This window comes from Carettochelys insculpta, chromosome 4 (genome assembly GCF_033958435.1).
Source record: "Carettochelys insculpta isolate YL-2023 chromosome 4, ASM3395843v1, whole genome shotgun sequence".
NCBI classification, from domain to species: domain Eukaryota; kingdom Metazoa; phylum Chordata; order Testudines; family Carettochelyidae; genus Carettochelys; species Carettochelys insculpta.
In genome coordinates this window covers 49,233,854-49,250,585 of record NC_134140.1, presented here as the reverse complement: position 1 = coordinate 49,250,585, position 16,732 = coordinate 49,233,854, and the positions used below count along the sequence as shown (strand labels likewise).

The window sequence follows — 16,732 nt, the reverse complement described above, 5'->3', positions numbered from 1 at the left end:
TGAGATGAAGATTCACAGGTTTTTTTTGGTTTTTTTTTTTACCTTTTAACATGAAAATAGAGGAACCCTCAGCACTCACAATACATACCTGCTTTACCAGCCCTGGACTACACGTATGATCTTAAACCATCCAAAACAGTTTATCTAATGCATACATATCAAAACAAAGTTTCCCGCATGTATCAGGTGTGACTTTGTCAAATGCTTGTAGAGCTTTTTGCATCGTTCTAGACCTACTACAGAAAGGCCTGAAAATCTGTTTCAGCTTCTCTCATGAAATGAAGACCATTTTGGTTGGTCCCATCACAACAGAAGGCGTTAACACACAGGAGATAACATAGCTAAAAGAAGGCAGATGCTGTGGGAAGGAACGAAAAGGGTGTCAGAACTGGCACCGCAGCAGAAAGGTCGTGGAGGGAGGGCGAAGAGAGGAGAGGATATCTGAAAGGAGAGGAGGTCGGCATGCCCCACTCGTGAATGATTGTTTTGTTTTCTAAGAATATATCACCTGCACTTCCCATTGTAAAAAAGAAGTGCATTGGTCTTCCATTACTAACCGTACTGATGTGCTAGTCATCCGTTTCCCATCTGTTTGGCTTCAAAAAGTGCCATTTTTTTAGTCAGCTGGAAAAAATATTCATTCATAGCTTGTTGGACTGACCAGACGAAAGATGCTTTGTTTTGTGAAATGTATTGCACTATTCAACACTATTGCCTTTCAAATGTGCACAGTGGGCTTTTAAAACAACGCAGAGCAAGTATGGAAAGTGTGACTGTGGCTCTTGCCAGAGGACAGAACTGCAGACCATGTGTAAATGTCAGATTACCACCAACGTCTGCTTGATGGTGGAATCATTTACAGCTGTTCCACACTGGTGCATCTCCCTGCCTGCTGCTCTTAAGGAAAGCCTTTGTAATACAACTCAAGGACATAAATTAATGGTTACATTTTCTTCGGAAAAAAAAAGTTTAAAGCACAAAATAAATTTGTTACAGCTTGCACAGTAAAAATCTTTGCCCTGGGTACTTTTATATCAAAACTTTGCTCACTCAGCACTCGCCACACTTCTGCTTCACACAGTCCTAATGAGACTTCGTGAAACTGTCCCAAATGGACCGTTGGGACTTGATGTGGCCATGGGTTAAGCCAGCGTCTCCGACACTGCTCCAGAGCACAGGGGCCCACATGTAGCACGCATTGGCTGGAGAGGGATCGGATGAATAAGTACAAGAAAGGAGGCCCATCACAGCCTGAGGCTTACATAGTTCTATGCTACTGTGCTGTTGTATTGTAAAATGGCACCAGGACGACATCTTTGAGCTCTCTGATTTAGATCTGGGATCTATGGAAGAGAGCACGAAAGAGAGACACAGGATTACTGCGTAGGCCAGAACACATTTTGCAAAGAAGTTCAAGGTCAACCAAAAGTAGGCAGGGCTCAAAGGGAGGAATTTGTATTCTAGCAAGTCAGCATTATAACGTACGTTATCAAGAGTGTTTGAGGGCCATACAAAAAGTGCAGTCACATCTATAACCCATCTTCTCATGGTGTCTGTTTGCCGATCAGCATGCCAAGATTAGTGGTGGCTGCCATGAAGTTTTGCTTTTAAAATCTATTATAAGTATTCTTACAGTGCCATCTCAGGCAGGTAAACAGTACCACTGACACACGTTAAGATTAATATAGAGATTTTCAAATGGATGCGATAGGGGACAGTACACTTCAACTCCCACAGGTTCAGCAGCTTTTGTTTTGTCATTGGGCTGTCATTGAAACTGGTACCCTCCCTCCACCAGACCCAGGCAATTCTTTCACAGCTGATACAAAACCCTTGTTCACCTGAGTTGAAATCAATGCCACACTGCTCATTGTAGTTCTGTTTGTCTCTTGTGGCATAGGATACTGTATCTGTGTTTTGATTGTGTTGCTAATAAAGTATTGATTTTGAAAAGGAAAATGAAACTTGCAGCATTCCTGCTGTGAAGGGCAACACTGGAAACTGAAATTAAATGTGAAGTAAAATTGGCATAATTTAAGTGGGGATGGAATGGCTTTAAAAAAAAGAGGAAAAGCAGAGATGACAACAGAGATTTTCAAACTGAATGAACCTAATCCTTTGTATTTCTGTCAGGTTCAGCTGGGATCCCTTTATGTCTCATTTGCAACAAGAAATTCACCAACCAAAAAAAATGCACTCGTCAGAGTTTGTGAACATATGGCAGCAAACATGTATCACAGTACAATCATTGTGTGCGCTGTTCTTAATGGAGTTACAAAAGTATGGTTTGACATTAGTTATTAAGGACCATCTCCTATTCATGTGCACTGCAGCACTTGAATTATTAAGTTGTTTACTGAATTTAAAAAAAATGGCTTTTCTTGCTATTTTGATTGCTGACCCCTGATCTTGCAGGCTCAAGCCCTTGTTGGTCTGTATTGCTAAGTAAGGCACATACTGTGTTCTGAGCCAACTAAAAGATGTGTTCATCTTTTAAGGTGGGCAGTTGTATTCTGGGGTTCAATGTGTTACAGTAATCAATCTAGGGAGATACAAAACACCTGTATGACCATGATCTGATCTGACAAGGGATGCATTTACACCAGCCAGCTACTTCGAAGTAGACTGGCACAACATCAAAAATAGCATGCATCACGTCTACACGCGCCATGCGCTATTTCGACATTGAAATCGATGTTAGGCGGCGAGACGTCAAAATCACTATTCCTATCCAAACATGCGAATAGCACCCTACTTCAATGTTCAATGTCAAAATAGGGTGTATGTAGATGATCCGCGTCCTGCTACATCAAAATAGTGGGGTCCTCCATGGCAGCCATCAGCTGAGGGGTTGAGAGATGCTCTGTCCAGCCCCTGCGGGGCTCTATGGTCGCCATGTGCAGCAGCCCTTACCCCAGGGCTTCTGGCTGCTGCTGCTGCTGCAGCTGCAGCTGGGGGTCCATGCTGTGTGCATGGGTTCTGCATCCGGTTGTCGGCTCTGCGGACCTCATGCTGTGCAGGCCGAGTGCATCTGGGAGGGACCCTTTAAGGGAGCGGTTTGCTGTTGCCTCAGAAGGGCTAGTCCAGCCTGTGACCCCGTCCGCAGGCTTTGCTGGCCCCTTATTTCAATGGGGAGTGCTTGTGTGTGTGGATGCTCCGCATTTCCTTCCAGGATGGCTCTTTTCCATTCTCTGGGGCTGGTGCTGTTGAACGTCGACGGCACCAGCCCCAGAGGATGTGTAGACGATACATGTCGAAGTAGCCTATTTCGATGTTCTTATTTCGAAATAGGCTACTTCAATGTAGTGTGCTAGTGTAGATGTAGCCAAGATGGGCATCGGTATCCTTGCCAACTATTGGTGTAAGAGAGCTTTTTGCAGCCATAGCAGTTCATATATGCAGGAAAAGCAAGGAGTCCAGGTGAGTACTGAACCTGCCGATCATCTTAAAGGATTTCTAGTGTAGATACCTCAGTGAATGATGCCCTGGAAATAGCAAACTCTTTAAAGCGTTTCTCTTTTCTCACCAACATCACCTCAATCTTTCTTGTGCTCGCATTCAGCCCAAATGAATATTAAATACATTTACAGAAATCATGAACGATTCACTACTCATAAGTTCATAACTGGTATATTTTAAAACTAGTCATTTTAGTGTATTTGGGCTTCGCAGATTCAACAAACACCTCCAGCTCCGCCTGGATCCATTCTTCCTTGAAGTGTTTGCCCACTCTTCTCTTAGGCTATGTGTACACTAGAGTGTTTTGTCAACAAAACCCAGGAAGCAGCTAGATTCCCAAGGCATTCTGTCAACAGTAAATTGACAGAAAGCAGCACTTTTCTCTACAGTCTTATCCCGCTCCCCACTAGGCATAACGCCTCTGTCGACAGAGATCTGTAAACAGAAAGCTGGTCTGGACATTCCAGGGGGCTTTCTGTCAACAAACAGAGCTTCCAGGACACTGGGCAGCTCTACTGCAGTGCTTCCACTTGGCCATTTTGTGGAGAGAGCAGCCTGGCAGTCTGGCCGCTTTCTGTTGACAGAGCAGATTGAAAGAGCAATCCACTTGCCAGCCTGGCTGCGATATGTCAACAGAAGTTTTATCAGAAAATATCTTCTGACAAAAACTTCTTTCGACAAATCACTGTAATCTAGACATAGCCTTAGAGTTCTAATGCTCCTTGATGGTGGCAAGGTCTCAAAGAAAAAGTAGGGTTACCATATGTGAACTTTCAAAAAAGAGGACACCCCCTTAGAGGGAGTGTATCAGTACCTGCCAACTCACGTATTACAAAACAAAGCAAGCAGTCCTGTAGCACCTTAAAGACTAACAATATTATTTATTAGGTGATGAGCTTTCGTGGGAAACACCTACTTCTTCAGATGTGGAGAATAACTGAGAGGAAAAAAAACTGACAGAAAACAAGCTCTTCCCCCGCTCTTTTTTCCCTCCCTAGCTGTTCTTTTTCTCTGAATTATTCTCCAGATCTGAAGAAGTGGGTCTTTCCCATAAAGGCTCATCACCTAATAAATAATATTGTTAACATTTAAGGAGCTACAGCACTGCTTTTTTTGTTTTGTTTTGTGAAGGTACAGACTAACATGGTTACCTCTCTGGCACAGATACACTCCCACTTAGAGGAGTCCTCTTTAATAAAAGTTCAGATATGGTAACCCTAGAAAAAGGTCTTCAAACAATATCAGGTGCCACTACCCTAGTCAAGTTCAACTATAATGTAAAGTTCTTGAGAGAGGATAACATTGCCATCTCTTGATCAACCTCATTAATTGGCCTCCAACATAATGGGTGGTGCAGAAAAATCCTAAATTTGTCCTTAACATTCTGCAGCCTGGGAATGGTTGGCACTGCAAGATCTTATACCTACATATTTCAGTGCATGTTCTGAAGCACATATAGTGGTTATACTGGACTGGATGAAGGGCAGAGCTTTAACTCTGAATTTACTTCCTCATGTTGTTTTGTAAATGGCAACAGATGTATATTGTAATGTACACCAATGTTTACAAGCTGTTACACATTCAAACATGGACTATAGAACATAATTTTCCATACTAATATATTTTTCAGCATAAACACAAAATTTTATACTGCTGCTGCTAACGCATGATAGAGACAACTTTATTGGGGTATCATCCTGCTTCCGTAAGGCTTATATAAAGCCATTAAGATTGATGATTAGAATTGATGCAAAATAAATTTACAGGAAGAATGGACGTGCTCTTCCCTTTGAATACAGACTTCATTTTTTGCTCAGATACCAGTCATTTTACAATCACAGAAGAACTTGTACTTTCAGGTATCTGTGGCGGTTATTTGAAGTTTTACAGAAACACAGGATTTGCCACTGGCCTCATTATTTTAATTTTGCATGGGTTTTTTTTTTAAGCCTGCCAGTGTTTATGGTATTTTATGACTGTTAGCCTTAAAGCTAACTCAGGTAAAATAGTGGGAGCTGGAATCTATTCCTCTTTGTGCATCTTCAGCAGAACCACTAAGTTCTAGTCAGTGTCACCTGTGCAAACTCACTGCTCCAGGGACTCACAGGTGTCACCATTAGGTGTGTGGAACTTTTGTTACTGGTAAAATACAAGAAAGGAAAGAATAGGAGGTTCACGTTCGAGTTAGTTCAGCATGTTTGGGAATCAGAAGAAGACATCTGTTTACATGTGCATGGAACGCATTTTCACAAAGTTGCTGGGAAGTAACCATGGAAGGCCACAATGCCCCTTGTACTGCGCAGCTTTCAAAGCAGACCCACATACAGTTACTCATCAGTGGAACCCTGATCTTGAAGACAGCCTCCAAGTATTGTGACTATATGCAGACAACTCATAGAAAGAAATATCCAGCTGCCTCAGAACAAAGGACTGCCCGAAACAGTTGATATGATGGGCTTACTGGGTATTATGACAGGAGAAAAGAAAACCTTTATCTCCCTCACAATAATGGAATTCCACTTCAAAAGGTTTCTGAGCCAGAGTCAGCACTAGCGTTAAGGGGGAGTAAATCTATCCAAATCAATGAAGCTGCTTGCATTTACAAGAGGCTTGAATTCGATCCTCTCTTATAATCTGATCTTACTGACAGGTTTACCTACTGTCATGTTAGGAATCTGCAAGGCTAACAAGCACTGACTATAGGTTTCCACTGGAAAAATCAAGGCAAAACAAAACCATTGGTTGTTCAAATATGTGTACATTAGCCAGACTACTTAAGCTCTTGCAGAAGGGCTTTGAGACAGGATGCTTCACTTTTGTCTATTCATGGCCAAAAATGGGGACGGGGGTGTGTGAAAAAAAAACACAACATTTTTTAAAATGTTGAAGTTTTCCATTTTAGCAGGTTTGTAATGGTACATTAAAAAATACTCATTTAAAACTTTTTTTTTCAAATCTCTCACCCACTTTTCTCACTGGATGCCCTGAAATGAAAAATCTCCAGGGCTGGATATATCATCACAATTTTCTTTTTCCTTTCTCCTTTTCCGCGAACTTTCCAAACACTTTCCAACTTTGGCAGCATGAAATTTGTAAATGGAAAAATTAAATTAATTCTGCCACCCTCTAACTTCTTAAGCCTTTTTCAGTTTCTGAAAATTTGCATTCCATCACTACAACGGCCACTCCAGTTCAGGATTATTTTTGTTTTGTATTCCACTTTATCTGCATCATCTTTTTTCTTAGCTTAAGAAAATGTTTTCAAACTGTTCCATTATCTCACACATTGGCTCAATTTAGCAAAACCTTGAACACACTTTTTGGATATGTTTGACAATTTTCATAGGCTGTGATGGTAGGAACTCACTGTGCCTTCCTCCCTCAAACCGCTAATAACGAAGGATATGTAAAATATTATGTTATGTTTGCACACTTAAAAACTTGGCTAAAGCACTAATTCCAGGGTCATGATGCCTTTTTGACAACAAAATGCTGTCCCAGTTCTGCACATTTACATTTCATGGAAGATCTTGCTGTACATTTTCTGTACATGATGATCCCATGTTGGAAAAATTAACTTTTATGAAGCTCCTTTTCTAAGCATAGTGTACAGGTTGTATCTCCTTTGTCCGGCACCCTCGGGACCTGAGCAGTCCAGAACGAGGGGATTTGCCAGAGGAGGGGAGGTCAGGCCGGCAGCCTGGAGGGGAGGCCCCCACTCCTTCATGGCTCTCCCACAGGGCTGCCAGGCTTCCCCCAGTCCAGAAGGGGTCCCTGGGATTGCGGGATTACCTGTGGGGCTCAGTGCCCAGCTGGCTCCCTGCCCCAGGGCTGCTGGGGTCCCCGTGGCAGGTGGCCCATAGCTATGGGGCTGCCGGCACAGTCCCCACAGCAGGGCTCTCCCCCAGCCATCTAGGATTCCCGGGGCTGCTGGCAGGGATGGATGTTGCAGCTCAGGTCCCCCCAACCCTGCCAGTGGGGCTATTGGCAGGGGTACCCACTGGGGCTTGACTGGACTCCTGGTAGTGGGGCTCCCTGACATGGCGCCCTGTCCTGGGGCTCCCCAGATTGGGATGCCAGTGGGGCTCTCTGCCATCAGCACAGCCTCACTATGCCAGGCACAGCTGGAGCTTTCTGGTCCAGCAATGTCCATTGTCCTGCCGTAGGAGGGACATTGCCAGATGAGAGAGTGCTTGACGAGAGCATTTCAGCCTGTAGCAAAACAGATAAAGAATTTCTCACCAAATGTTCCATAACCATGACAGACAGAACTCTTCTCACTGAAGGGTTGTAACAGAGGGGCCACCACGAAGCCCTTAGCAAAATCATACTAAATAAACAATAGTAAAATCCAAACGTAAGGCCAGATGCAGTAGGGAAGCACCAAACATAGACAAAAGTTTATAATTTTTTTACTCAATAGCAATTTCAGAAAGCATCAAAGCAAACAAAGAACAAAGGTAACCCTCTTAACTTCCCCTGAAACATGCGGCAAAAGCACAGTCAACATAGGAACAATAACCCCTATGTGTATGTAGGTTCCTGCAAGGGGTGCTTTGACAAAAATACTTACAGACCGGAGTTGAACAGGATTGATTTCTGAGCGCTGTGGGTTGTGTTGGCTAAGAAACACAGAAACCAGTTTTTGCTAAGCCTTCCTTATGGTCTGAGCATAGCAAAACCAGTTACACTTTGGCCTAATATCCTTGCTAGCCAAATCTATACTGGAATTAATAGTTCCACAACAATAATAGTAAATGATGATAACATAAACAACTGACCCCTACCAAGCAGTACCAGATATCCAGGGTCTTGCAGATCAGCTTCTTCCTGGAGAACAAATCAGTGGCATGGGTAAATTCTAAGTGTATCTTGTTTCATTTATATGTATGTGTGGACCAGTCCCGGAACAGAGGTGATCCCAAACAGTATGTTTTATTCAGGTAGAACCCATCTGCCAGGAGAAGCCAGCAGCAGCCAGGCCCAAGTTCAGTACCTAGGGATTCCTCTCTACCCATCCAACATAGAACTGGCTTAAGCCCCCACTCAGTAACCTGGGAAATTCACACACCAACCCAGGCACCTCTGAGAGACAATGCTTCCCCACTTGCAAGCACAGAGTCTGAGTGTAGAGGCACGAATCTGGGAAAACACAGCAAACAAGGATCATAAACACGAGTAAAAGTCCAACCCCACATAGGTTGGGCAGTATCCTTTTTCTCTCAGGTTCTTAAGCCCAGCAGTCTAACTGTCCCCTTCAAATACCCAACCCTTCTCAGCATCCCACTCTCAGTACTTGGGTGGAACAGATGCAAAGTTCAGAAGTGTACTAAGAAAGCTCACCTCCCAATCTGAACTCGTGCTCCATCCCCTGCTTACTGCTGTCTACCACTGCCCTGCTGTCTTCTCATTTCTCCTCTCTGCAGCCACTCTGCTGTCTACTCATTACACTTCCCTGCAGCTGCCCTGCACAAGCCTTATCATGCCACTGCCACTCAACTAACCATTCATCACACCTCCACATCAGCCACCCTGCTGGCTGTCCACTTTCTGCTCCCACTTGCTTATGGTGAATTTTCCTGTGGGCAAAACCCCAGACTCACCGTGATTTCAACTCTTGGCCCAAAGCACAGTCCAGATACAAGAAACTTCCGCATCCACCAGAGTAAATTTTGCAGAGGCTGCAGGGTTGCAAAAAATTTGTTGCTACCCAGAATGCTCAGACGCTGCACCCCTCCCCCAACTACTTAAGATTCTGTGAAAGAGTTTGGGTGAAAGCACTGGGTGGGAGAACAAGGTTAGGGAGACAGGAAAGGGCAGGATCTAGGAGAGAGTTTGGGTGCAGGTTATAAGGGATGAAGCTCCAGGAGCTTGGGAGCAGGTGAGGTTTTGGGACAATATCCCATGTAAACTGTGGGCTTTTGAAGCCAGCCAGGAGAAATCCAAATGCCACCAGCTGATCAGCAAAGGGCCCAGTGCGAGGTTCGTGATTTCTACCAGTGGTGCACATTCAAACATGCCTCAGTACGAAAAAAATTTATTCTGCAAATGGGCGGAAACAATCTGGACACAGGTGAAATTCCAATCCACACCAGAAGCTGTTTGGTTGTGGACACACAGCCCAGGAGAATGCCACTAGCAGAATGCCCCCTGCCTCTAAAAAAAAAAAAAAAAAGAGAGAGCACAGGGAGAGGAGAGCTGCTCCTGTGGTTCTCCATTTGGAATGTGCTGCCAAACAGGGAGGAACAATGGATTTCCAGTCCCTTGAGTAAGGGTATAAAGGGCACCCTGAGGCTCCTCCGTTTTGTCTGCAGTCTTCAATCTCCAGTCCTCAACCTAGCTCATCCCTTCAGGAGCGCATCTGCGGTGACCAGAGCCTGGAAGGATCGCTGACCCATCTTAACAAGGGAAGAACTCCACAGTCCTTGAAGACAGCGACCTATTCCATCGGCTGCAACCTGTGTGAAAAGCTTTATGGTGGGTGCAGGAGGGGTGGGTTGGAGGAGATGGCTCTGTCCCAGTGGGGATGCTGGCAGCTGGTCACTTCTGGCAGCAGACAGTGCTCCACACCTCTGATTGTTTTTTTCTTTTGGCTTTTTTTTAAATTGAAAAAATAAACCTCTCATTGAAAACAGCATGGAAGAGGGCAGTAGATGAGAACAGCCAGAACTACCACGGCCAAAAAGGAGGCAGAATCACAGCCAGAAATCCTATTGGGACGAGAAAGCCAGCAAGAAATGCCTATTCATGCAACATAGATGTCTGGGCCCTAAACACAGAGCCCAATTTCTCCCAGTCATCCCTGAAAATCCCCTCTCCATGGAGAGAGGAAGACCTGCCGGAACAAAGCAAGGCCCATCCTGGTCCGAGACCTTGTCGCTCTGCTTTTGAAAATCTCGCACCTGGTAGAAACCCTCACACTATAAAGCAATACAAAAAGCATAGACAGAATAAGCACAGAAGAAGAATGACACAAAACCAGCTGTGGGAACTAGCACAGGCAATGAATAAAAGAGCAATGAATGGAAATGCCAACAATGCCCGTTTGGGAGCCCTAAACACGGAATCCGACATCTCTCAGTTCCCCCAGAAAATCCCCTCCCCCCCAGGAATGGAAGAGAAACCAGCTGGATGGTACTAGGGCCCGTCCTGCTGCCAGACTGAGCTCCAAAAGTCGTTTCCTTTTCAACCGGGTCTGGTTGTTTCATGGTAGCGTGAAGCCAGTGAGCTACTCCAAGGGAGAACTGGGGGCAGTGCTGAAGATGTTCTTGCCAGTGGCTCCAGGGCATTGATCCAGTGAGGTATTTCCTGGGAGGCCGCAGGTCAGCTCTAAATAATCCTGTCTGAGCAACTCTGGCAATGGCCATGGTGCAGCCAGAAACTGCCGAGTAAACTAACACTCCACCAGAAAGTGGTCCCCAGTCTCAAAGAGTTCCAGGGCCGGACACATTCCGGCTGGACAACCTGTTCTGTGCACGGGCTGGATGTGCAGTTGCCCAGGAAGGATGCATCACGGCACCTCTCGGTAGGCAGACGGCACCCGGGCCATTTACAAACACTTGGAGGCTCCCGTCAGTCGGTCCAGAGGACAGTTGCTCACCTTTAGAGGAACCTCCCAGCACTTGGCCTGCAACACCCAGCGGTACAAAAGCGTCAGCGCAGACCGAGACATAAGGCACCTTGCTGCTCTGTTCGCCTGTGATGTTGCTTCAAGGCAGGCCACTGCTGTGGCCAAAAGCATCTTACCATCGCTGGCATAAGCGGGGAGCGAGGGCACTGTTTTACTAGAGAATGGTGGAGGCCCTCCTAATCCGCCTTGTTGCCCCAAGCCTGGTGCTGCACCCAGGAGGCTGGGGAAAAAAATACAGCCTCTAGTGAAGGGATTGTTCCCCCTTTGGTCATCATTCTGCCCTTCCTTACCAGCCCAGCTTAGCTGCCCTTTTCAGGGTGACAAAGGGGGCAGGGTGTTGCTTCCAATTGCACCCTGGCAAGCGGAGGTAGGTGAGGATTGTTAAGTGGGGAAGATTTAAACCTACACGAGGAGTTGTGATCTGAATGCAGCACCTTGGACTATTCAGCCACCCTGTTTAAGTTTTCCTCAGCTAGCTGTCAGTGGACAGCACAGCGCTCAGGCCCAGTGAAAGTTGAGGCCTGCTGCCAAGAAAAGCTCCACCACTCTCTTCCAAGAGGAAGTGGAAACCTGCAAAGGCATACAAGGCTTGGTAGGGGGAGGGGGACTTGAATCCACACTTCTCAGGGAGGCATCATCTTTAACAGAGTGCCTTTGCCTACTCAACCATGCTAACCACAGTGCAAGCTACCTGCTTCTTTTCTCCTTGCTGCTAAAGGTGGTTGCAGAGACACACGGCCCAAGCCCTGTGGCAAAACTGGGGGAAAAACTCCTGGGAGGAGATGAAAGAAAGAACAGGCTGAAAGTAATATTGTTAAAGCAATCATTTACATATATTGATCACAAAGCCCTTGATGAAGTATTCAGCAGATGGACTAGGCTGCTGTCTTAAAGGACTTTGGAGTACTTCCCTTTTTAGGATACTGACTGAGAGATTAAGATCACAGATAGAAGAACATATAGCATATGAGCAAGCAGGGTCCATAAAAGATAGAAGTACCATACAGCAGATATTGGCACTAAGACTGATAGTGGAAAAAGCTCAAAGAAAGAACAAGAACGTATACACGTGCTTTCTCGATTTTCAAAAGGCATTCGACAGTATAGATCAGAAAGTGACTTGGGCAGCGTTGGAGTCATACGGGGTGGATAGCCAACTGATACGGTTGTTGAAGGATACCAATGACAATGAGGAGGCAGGGGTGAGAACACACATTGAGTTGGGAAGTTGGTTTAAAATAAGTAGAGGTACGAGACAAGGAGATCCAATATCACCGAGTATCTTCATCACACATCTGAAGAGAGCAATGGACAAGATCAAGGAAGAGGTAGAAGGGATATCTGTGCTCGGGAAAAGAATTAACAACTTGAGGTTCGTGGATGATATAGTTATCATTGAGGAAGATGAGGAGAAGCAAGCAAAAATGGTGTAGGTGTTAAACGAAAAAGGGAAGTGGTACAGACTGATTATGAACATCGATTAAAACAAAAAAATGGTATTTGGAGGTAAGGAAATAGGAAGGAAAATCAGTGTCAATGGTATTAAACTAGAAAATGTACAGAAGTTCACATATCTGGGGAGCAACATAATGTATGATCTAGACTGTAAGAAGGAAATAGCAACTAGAATAGCAAAAGCAAGAGCGAGTATGAAGGCGATGGATAAGATCTGGAAAAGCAAAGTGATTAGCTTAAGAATGAAGCTGAGTATCTTGAAAAGGTGTGTAATTCAGCAGCATGTTGTACAGATGTGAGACGGGTGATCAAGAAAGATTCAAAGAGAAGAATATTGGCGTTCGAAAGGAGTTGTTATAGAAAGATTCTGAGAATAGGATGGATGCAGAAGGTCACCAATGAGGAATTATATAGAAAGATACAGCGGAAAGAGAACCTCCTGCAGAAGGTTATAAAATGGAAACTGCAACTATTTGGGCATATTTGCAAAATGAACGACAAACAAAAAATCAAGACCCTGGTATTGAGCTTAATGGACAGTTTGAATAAGAGAGGCAGACCCCACAGAGAATGACTAAATGATATAGTAGATTGGTGTGGAGCTACTCTACAGAAACTAAGCCACTCCGCATTGGACAGGGAAAGATGGAAGGAAATAGTGACAGAGGCATCAGACACCAACAGGTGCTGAGCCCACAGTTATTGATGATGTGAGCACCTTCAGCAACCAGGAGAAAAGAAGCAGCAGAGATACAGGTTGCCCAAGTGGTTAAAGGCCCTGTGTTAAGGTCCTCACTCTCCACTAGACAGGTGAGTTCAAATCCTGTTTCTGACAAGCTTACTATCTCTTCACAGGTTTCTAGATCCTCTTGGAAGAGTGGAGTGCAACTTTTCTTGGCACCAGGGCCTTGACTTTCCCTGGGCCTGAGTGCTGCCCTATTCACCAACAGCTAGCTGAGGAGAGCTTGAACAGCCTGTCAGGGTGGCCGAGCGGTCTAAGGCGCTGCATTCAGGTTGCAGTCTCTCCTGGAGGCGTGGGTTCAAATCCCACCCCTGACAGTCCTCACTTGCTTGGTTTTTGCCAGGATGCAATTGGAAGCAACGCGTCCCCTTTGACAACTTGGAACAGGGGGCTGAGCTGGTGGGCAGGCTGGGGCAGCAGGGAAAGGGGGGAGTGATGACCAAATGGGTAACAAATTCTTCGCTAGAGGCTGTATTTTTCCCCAGCCGACTGGGTGCAGCACTGCATTTGGGGCAACAGGGCAGAGTAGGAGGGCTCCACCTCTCTCGTGAAACAGCGCCCTCACTCCCCCCTTTCATCGGAGACAGCAAGATGCTTTCGGCCAGAGCAGTAGCCTGCCTCGAAGCAGCAGCAGAGACGGACAGAGCAGCAAGGTGCCCTACGGCTCAATCTGCGCCGAGGCCTTTGTACCGCTGGGTGTCGCAGGCCAAGTGCCGGAAGGTTCCTCTAAAGGTGAGCAACTGTCTACTGGACTGACTGATGGGAGCCTTCAAGTGTTTGCAAATGGCCCGGGTGCCGTCTGCCTTCTGAGAGGTGTCGTGGGGCATCTTTCCTGGGCAACTGCACATCCAGCCCGTGCACAGCACGGGTTGCCCACCCAGGCCGCATCCGGACTTGGAACTCTTTGAGACTGGGAACTGCTTTCTGGTGGAGTGTTAGTTTACTCGGCAGCGTCTAGCTGCACCATGGCCATTGCCAGAGTTACTGAAACAGGATTATTTCAAGCTGAACTGTGGCCTCCTGAGAAATACCTCACTAGATCACTGCCCTGGAGCCACTGGCAAGAACATCTTCAGCACTGCCCCCAGCTCACCCTTGGAGTAGCTCACCAGCTTCATGCTGCCAGAAAACATCTTTTGGAGCTGAGTCTGGTAGCAAGACGGGCCCTAGTTCCATCCGGCTGGTTTCTCTTCCATTCCTGTGGGGCGAGGGGATTTCCTGGGGGAACTGAGAGATGTCAGGTTCAGTGTTTAGGGCTCCCAAACAGGCATTGTTGGCATTTCCATTCATTGCTCTTTTATTCATTGCCTGTGCTAGTTCCCACAGCTGGTTTTGTGTCATTCTTCCGCTGCCCTTACTCTGTTTTTGCTTTTTGTATTGCTTTGTAGCGTGGGGGTTTCTACCAGGTGCGAGATTTTCAAAAGCAGAGCGAAAAGGTCTCGGACCAGGATGGGCCTTGCTTTGTTCCGGCAGGTCTTCCTCTCTCCATGGAGAGGGGATTTTCAGGGATGACTGGGAGAAATTGGGCTCTGTGTTTAGGGCCCAGACATCTATGTTGCATGAATAGGCATTTCTTGCTGGCTTTCTCCTCCCAATAGGATTTCTGGCTGTGATTCTGCCTCCTTTTTGGCCGTGGTAGTTCTGGCTGTTCTCATCTACTGCCCTCTTCCATGCTGTTTTCAATGAGAGGTTTATTTTTTCCATTAAAAAAAGGCCAAAAGAAAAAGAAAATCAAAGCAGGTGTGGAGCACTGTCCACTGCCAGAAGTGACCAGCTGCCAGCGTCCCCACTGGGACAGAGCCATCTCCTCCAACCCACCCCTCCTGCGCCCACCATAAAGCTCTTCACACAGGCTGCAGCCGATGGAACAGGCTGCTGTCTTCAAGGACTTTGGAGTTCTTCCCTCGTTAAGATGGGTCAGCGATCCTTCCAGGCTCTGGTCACCGCAGATGCGCTCCTGAAGGGATGAGCTAGGTTGAGGACTGGAGATTGAAGACGGCAGACAAAACGGAGGAGCCTCAGGGTGCCCTTTATACCCTTGCTCAAGGGACTGGAAATCCATTGTTCCTCCCTGTTTGGCAGCACATTCCAAATGGAGAACCACAGGAGCAGCTCACCTCTCCCTGTGCTCTCTCTTTTACGGCAGGAGGGGGCATGCTGCTGCCAGCCATCTCCCAGGCTACGTGTCCATGACCAAATAGCTTCTGACATGGACTGGAATTCAATGAAGCTCTTTCTCTGTCAAGCACAGTGTCGCCTGACTAGGAGTTTGCCAGGCCTCCTCGGGCGGTCTCCCAAACCCAACTTCAACTCCGAGTACAGAGCTGAGGCTGACAGCTTCACACACACACACACACACACACACAAGACACAGACCAATAAGCAGCAGCAAGAGAACCAGTGAATCACCAGCTTTCATGAGACACTGCGCCTGGCCCACTTGGCACAAGATGAGGTGCAAACTTAAGACAGTGGTTACAGGAATGGTTGTCATCCTCATTTGAAAGGGTAAGACCACCACGGAGGGGGTGATGCCAAGGCTGATTGGATTGAGGCTGAGCAAGTCAACCAAGTCTCAAAAACAGTCCCTGGGCACACAATCTGAACAGATGCAGGAACTGAAATCACCTGAAAGAGGAGAAAACTGCAAAGCCAGAGTCAAGCAGCTTCACTCACCCCAAAGCTATTCCTCAGGACTTGCTGGTCCAGCAGAGGGAGCTCCCTCTCCAAATTGCCACTTTGCGCAAGCTTTGTTGTCCTTTTAGGCTGCGTTTTCTGCTGCCTCCTCTTGTAGGGCTCTCACCATGGTGTTTTCTACTGGCTGGGACATTTTAATAGGGCAAAGGGGAAAAGGCCAGCAGTGCCCTATCATCAGGTGCACTGCTGCATTTTTCTTCAACCCCAACCAGGAGGAAAAGTGGCCATCTGGCTCAGGGTGACACAGTGCTTCAAAGTGCTGCGTTTAGGCTGTGGCCTCCTGGGGAGGTGTGCCTTCAAATCCTCCTGCTGAAAGTGGGCTGCCAGCCTTTTGTTGTTTGTGGGGAGAAATGCTTCTTGCTGGTTTGTGTCAGTTGTTTTCGGGGGCTTCCCATTGATCTCCTCCCAGGAGATCTTCCCCCCATTCTGCCCCATTCCCCCCATTCTGTCCCTGTGACCGCCTTCAGCAACCAGGAGAAAAGCAGCAGCAAATACATGCTTGCTGTCAGGGTGGCTGAGTGGTTAACAGCGCTGTGTTAAGGTTACCGTCTCCACTGGGCTCAAATCCTGCCCCTGATAATCTTACTGTACTTTTGGAGGTTTCCAGATCCTCTTGAAAGAGAGGGGTGGAAAGTTTCTTGACAGCAGGGCCTTGACTTTCCCTGGGCCTGAATGCTGCCCATCCATCAACAGCTAGCTGAGGAGAACTCAAGCAGCCTCTCAGGGGGGCTGAGCAGTCCAAGGCACTA

At 46.5% G+C, this 16,732-nt stretch overlaps 1 long non-coding RNA gene and 1 other non-coding gene across 2 annotated transcripts in view; one reads left to right on the top strand and one right to left on the bottom strand.

The window, feature by feature from the left end:
* LOC142012487 (uncharacterized) overlaps positions 1–16,732 on the bottom strand; it is a 126,949-nt gene that overhangs the window by 62,960 nt on the left and 47,257 nt on the right. The window lies entirely within an intron of this gene.
* Positions 13,521–13,603, top strand: TRNAL-CAG (transfer RNA leucine (anticodon CAG)). The gene has a single exon. It is a non-coding gene; the product is annotated as a tRNA-Leu (tRNA).